Raw genomic sequence first — 6,316 nt, forward strand, 5'->3', positions numbered from 1 at the left:
TATTATAATAAAAGGGGCAATCCACAAAGAAGAAACAACAATCATAAATATTTATGCACCTAACCGGGGTGCCCCAAAATACATAAGGCAAACACTAGCAAATTGAAGGGAGAAATAGACATCTCTACAATAATAGTTGGAGACTTCAATATGCCACTCTAATCAATAGATAGAACATCTAGACAGAGGACCAATAAGAAAAGAAAGAACTTGAAAAATATGATAAATGAGCTAGACCTAACAGACATATATATGACATTGCATGCCAAAACAGAAAGGTGTTTCCTCCCAAGTGCTCATGGATAATTCTCCAGGATAGACCAAATCCTGGCTCACAAAAACAATGCTCAATAAATTTTTCAAAAAATTGAAATTATACAAAGCACTTTCTGTGATCATAATGGAATGAAGCTGGAAATCAATAATGGCTATAGAACTAAAAAATTCACAAATATATGAAGGTTAAACAACACTCTCATAAACAATCAGTGGATCAAGGAAGAAATTGCAAGAGAAATCAGTAAATATCTCGCAAGAAATGAAAATGAGAACACAACATACAAAAACTTATGGGCCACAGTGAAGGCAGTGCTGAGAGGAAAATTAATGGCTCTAAATGCCTATATTAAGAAAGAAGAAATGGCTAAAATCAAAGACCTAACTGCACAACTGAAGGAACTAGTAAAAGAACAGCAAACTAATCCCAAAGCAAGCAGAAGGAAAGAAATAACAAAGATTAGAGCAGAGATAAATGAAAATGAGAATAAAAAATAGAATTAACATAACCAAAAGTTGGTTCTTTGAGAAGATCAATAAAATTGACAAACTCTTAGCTAGACTGACAAAGAAAAGAGAAGATAAAAATAAATAAAATCAGAAATGAGAAGGGGACATTACTACTGACCCCACAGAAATAAAAAGGATCATAAAAAGATACTAAGAACAACTGCATGCCAAAAATTAAACAACCTAGATGAAATGGACAATATCCTAGAAACACACAACCTATAGAGTCTCCAGAAGAAATAGAAGACCTCAACACGCCAATCACAAGTAAAGAGGTTGAAACAGTCTTCAAAAATCTCCCAAAAAGGAAAAGCCCAAGACCAGATGGCTTCACAGGTGAATTCAACCCATCATTCCAAAAACAATTAATAACAATCCTGCCCAAACTGTTCCAAAAAATTGAAGAGGGAACACTACCTAACTCATTCTATGAAACCAATATCACCCTAATAGCAAAGCCAGGTAAAGATACTCCAAGAAAATGAAATTACTGACCAAAGAAATAGAAGGGGACCTTAAAAGATGGAAAAATATTCCATGTTCATTGATAAGAAGGCTAAATGTCATTAAGATGTCAATTCTACTCAAACTCATCTACAGATTCAATGCAATCCCAATCAAAATTCCAACAACCTACTTTGCAGACTTGGACTTGAATTGCTAAAGACACTCTAAAAAAGAAAAACAAAGTGGGAGGACTTACACTCCCTGACTTTGAAGATTATTATAAAGCCACAGTTGTCAAAACAGCATGGTACTGGCACAAAGATAGACATATTGATCAATGGAATCAAATTGAGAATTCGGAGATAGACCCACAGATCTATGGCTGACTGATCATTGATAAGACCCCCAAAGCCACTGAACTGGGACATAACAGTCTTTTCAACAAATGGGGCTGGGAGAGTTGGATATCCATGTCCAAAAGAATGAAAGAAGATCCCTACCTCACACCCTACACAAAAATTAACTCTAAGTGGATCAAAGACCTCACTATAAAAGACAGTACCATAAAACTCCTAGAAGATAATGTAGGGAAACATCTTCAAGACCTTGTATTAGGCGGCCACTTCCTAGACTTTACACCCAAAGCACAAGCAACAAAAGAAAAAATAGATAAATGGAAACTCCTCAAGCTTAGAAGTTTCTGTACCTCAAAGGAATTTGTCAAAAAAGTGAAGAGACAGCCAACTCAATGGGAAAAAATTTTTGGAAACCATGTATCTGACAAAAGACTGATATGTTGCATATATAAAGAAATCCTACAACTCAATGACAATAGTACAGACAGCCCAATTATAAAATGGGCAAAGGATATGAAAAGACAGTTCTTTGAAGAGGAAATACAAATGGCCAAGAAACAGATGAAGAAATGTTCAGCTACACTAGCTATTAGAGAGATGCAAATTAAGACCACAATGAGATACCATCTCACACCAATTAGAATGGCTGACATTAAACAAACAGGAAACTACAAATGCTGGAGGGGATGTGGAGAAATTGGAACTCTTATTCATTGTTGGTGGGACTGTATAATGGTTCAGCCACTCTGGAAGTCAGTCTGGCAGTTCCTTAGAAAAGTAGATACAAAGTTACCCTTCAATCCAGTAATTGCACTTTTCGGTATATACCCGGAAGATCAGAAAGCAGTGACACGAACAGATATCTGCATGCCAATGTTCATAGCAGCATTATTCACAATTGCCAAGAGATGGAAACAACCCAAATGTCCTCCGACAGATGAATGGATAAATAAAATGTGGTGTATACACATGATGGAATACTACGCAGCTTTAAGAAGGAATGATGTCATGAAACAAATGACAACACGGATGAACCTTGAAAATATAATGCTGAGCAAAATAAGCCAGGCACAAAGAGAAATATACACTACCACTAATGTGAACTTTGAAAAATGTAAAACAAATGGTTTATAATGTAGAAGTTAGGGGTACTAGTGATAGAGAGCAATTAAGGAAGGGGGAATGATAACCCAGTAAGTACAGATAAGCTATCATGGGTAAATTTAACATTCTGGGAATGCCCAGGAATGACTATGGTCTGTTAATTTCTGATTGGTATGGTAGGAACAAGTTCACAGAAATGTTGCTATATTAGGTTATTTTCTTGGGGTAAAATAGGAACATGTTGGAAGTAAATAGTTCTCGTAGGTTAGTTGTCTTTTTTACTCCCTTGTTATGGTTTGTTTGAAATGTTTTTTTATTGTATGTTTTTTTAAATTTTTTTTATATAGTTGATTAAAAAAAAAGTTAATTAAAAAAATGAAAAAAATATGTAGATCCCCCTTGAGGAGCTGGTGGAGAATGCAGGGGTATTGGGCTTCCCCACCTCCATGGTTGCTGATGTGCTCACAGACATAGGGGACTAGTGGTTTGATGGGCTTACCCTTGGGAAGACTGTTGCTGCAAAGGAGAGGCTAGGCCTCCCTATAATTGTGCCTAAGATCCTCCTCCCGAGTGCCTGTTTGTTGCTCAGATGTGGCCCTCTCTCTCTAGCTAAGCCAACTTGGCAGGTGAAATCACTGCCCTCCCCTCTATGTGGGATCGGACACCCAGGGGAGTGAATCTCCCTGGCAACGTGGAATATGACTCCCGGGGAGGAATCTAGACCCAGCATCATGGGATGGAGAACATCTTCTTGACCAAAAGGGAAAGGAAATAAAATAAGCTTCAGTGGCAGAGAGATTCCAAAAGGAGCCGAGAGGTCACTCTGGTGGGCACTCGTATGCACAATATAGACAACCCTTTTTAGGTTCTAGTGAATTGGAGTAGCTAGCAGTAAATACCTGAAATTATCAAACTACAACCCAGAACCCATGAATCTTGAAGACGATTGTATAAAAATGTAGCTTATGAGGGGTGACAATGTGATTGGCAAAGCTATATGGTCCACTACCCTTTGTCTAGTTTATGGATGGATGAGTAGAAAAATGGGGGAAGGAAAAACAAACAAACAAAACACCCAGTGTTCTTTTTTACTTTAATTGCTCTTTTTCACTTTAATTTTTATTTTTGTTATTTTTGTGTGTGTGGTAATGAAGGTGTCAGGGATTGATTTTGTTGATGAATGCACAACTATGTGGTGGTACTGTGAACAACTGCATGTATGTTTTGTTTTGTATAACTGCATGGTATGTAAATATATCTCAATAAAATGAAAAAAAAAATTACTGACCAATCTCTCTAATGGATATAAATGCAAAAATCTTAAACAAAATACTTGAAAATTGAATTCAATCACACATCAAAAGAATTATACACCATGACCAAGTGAGTTTTTTCCCAGGGATGGAAGTGTGGTTGAACATAAGAAAATCAGTTAATATAACACATGACATTAACAAACTGAAGGAGACAAACCACACGGTCATCTTGATTGACACAGAAGGTATTTGATAAAATCCAGCATCCTCTCTTGGTTAGAACACTTTGAAAGATAGGAATAGAAGGTAACTTCCTCAACATGATAAAGGACATATATAAAAAACCCACAGCTAACATCATACTCAATGTTGAAAGGAAAGCTTTCCCACTGAGTTCAGAAACGAGAAAATGTCGTCCACTGTCACCACTGTTACTCAACTCATGCTGCAAGTTCTAGCTAGAACAGTTAGGCAAGAAAAAGAAATAAAAGGCATTCAAATTGGAAGGTAAAAGTAAAACATACACTATTTGCAGATTACTTGATCTTATTTATAGGAAGTCCCAAAAAATCTACAACAAAACTAGTTGAACTAATAAATGAGTTCGACAACGTGGCAGGATATAAGATCAACATGCAAAAATCAGTAGTGTTTCTATACAATAGTAATGGGCAATCTGAAGAAGAAATCAAGAAAAAACTTCCATTTACAATAGCAACTAAAAGAATCAAATATCTAAGAATAAATTTAACCAAGGAAGTAAAGAAACTCTACACAGAAAACTAAAAGATTGCCAAAAAAAAGTCAAGAAAGACCTAAATAAATGGAATAACATTCCATGTTCATGGATTGGAAGACTAAATATCATTACAGTATCAATTCTACCCCAATTGAGCTACAGATTCAACGCAATACCAATCAAAACTCAAACAGCCCACTTTGCAGAAATGGAAAAGCCAATTATCAAATTTATTGGGAAGGGTATGAGGTCCCAAATAGCCAAAAACATCTTGAGAAAGAAGAAAAAAGTTGGAAACTCATGCTTCCTGACTTTAAAGCATATTATAAATCTAAAGTCAAAACAGCATGCCATTAGCATACAGACAGACATACTGACCGAAGGAATCGAATTGAGAGTTCAGAAATAGACCCTCACATCTATGGTCAACTTATTTTTGCCAAGGCTGCCTAGTCCCCAACTTGGAGAGAACAAGTGTCTTCAAAAAATGTTAACTGGATATCCACATACAAAGAAAACAAAAACAAACTCAAAATGAATCAAAGCCTAAATATAAGAACTAGGACTATAAAACTAGAAGAAAATGTAGGGAAGCATCTTCAAGATGGTAGGTAATGGTTTCTTAGTCTTTACATCCAAAGCACAAGCAATGAAAGATTAAAGAAAAAATGGGTAAATGGGACCTACTCAAAATTAAATACTTTTGTGCTTCAAAGGACTTTGTCAAGAAAGTGAAAAGGCAGCCTAATCAATGGGAGAAAGTATCTGAAAACCACATATGATAAGGGTTTAATATCCAGAATACATGAAGAAATCCTACAGTTCAACAATAAAAATACAAACAACCCAATTACAAAATGGGCAAAAGACCTGAATAGACATTTTCCCAGAGGAAATACAAATGGCTACATGGCACAACTGCTGTGGATGACAGTTTGGCAGTTCCTCATGAAGCTAAGTATAGAACAGCCATATGATCTGGCAATCCCACTTCTAGGTATATACCCAGAACTGAAAGCAGACACATGAACAGGTAATTGCACACCAATGTCCACAGTGGCATTCTTCACAATTTCCAAAAGATGGAAGCAACCCAAGGGTCCCATCAACTGATGAACAAAACGTAGTATACACATACAATGGAGTATTATTCAGCAGTAAGAAGGAATGAAGTCCTGATGATGTATGCTGAGTGAAATGAGCCAGTCACAAAAGGGTAAATATTCCCACTAATATGATCTAATTATAAAAAGTAAACCCATCGAGTTAAAATTAGAATATAGGTTACCAGGAGATAAAATGAGGGTAGGGAATGGAGATAAAATAAGGGCAGAGATGCTTAATTTGTGCAGAATTTTTAAGTTGATGGCAAATGTTTGGAGATGGTTAGAGGTAATGGTAGCACATTATTTTGAGTACAATCAACAGCAATGCATTATGCCTGATTGTGGCTGAAAGGGGAAATTTAGGGTCGTGTATGTCACTAGAAGGGAAGCTAGTGGATAAAACATGGAACTGGATAACATAGTGAACATATCAATTAATAATGATTCATCTACATATAGAGTAAATACTTGGCATGGTGATACTCAGCCTAAGTGAGTTTAGTTTGAACAGCCCACGCTGGG

The sequence above is a fragment of the Choloepus didactylus genome, chromosome 1, assembly GCF_015220235.1.
Source record: "Choloepus didactylus isolate mChoDid1 chromosome 1, mChoDid1.pri, whole genome shotgun sequence".
Classification (NCBI taxonomy): Eukaryota; Metazoa; Chordata; class Mammalia; order Pilosa; family Megalonychidae; genus Choloepus; species Choloepus didactylus.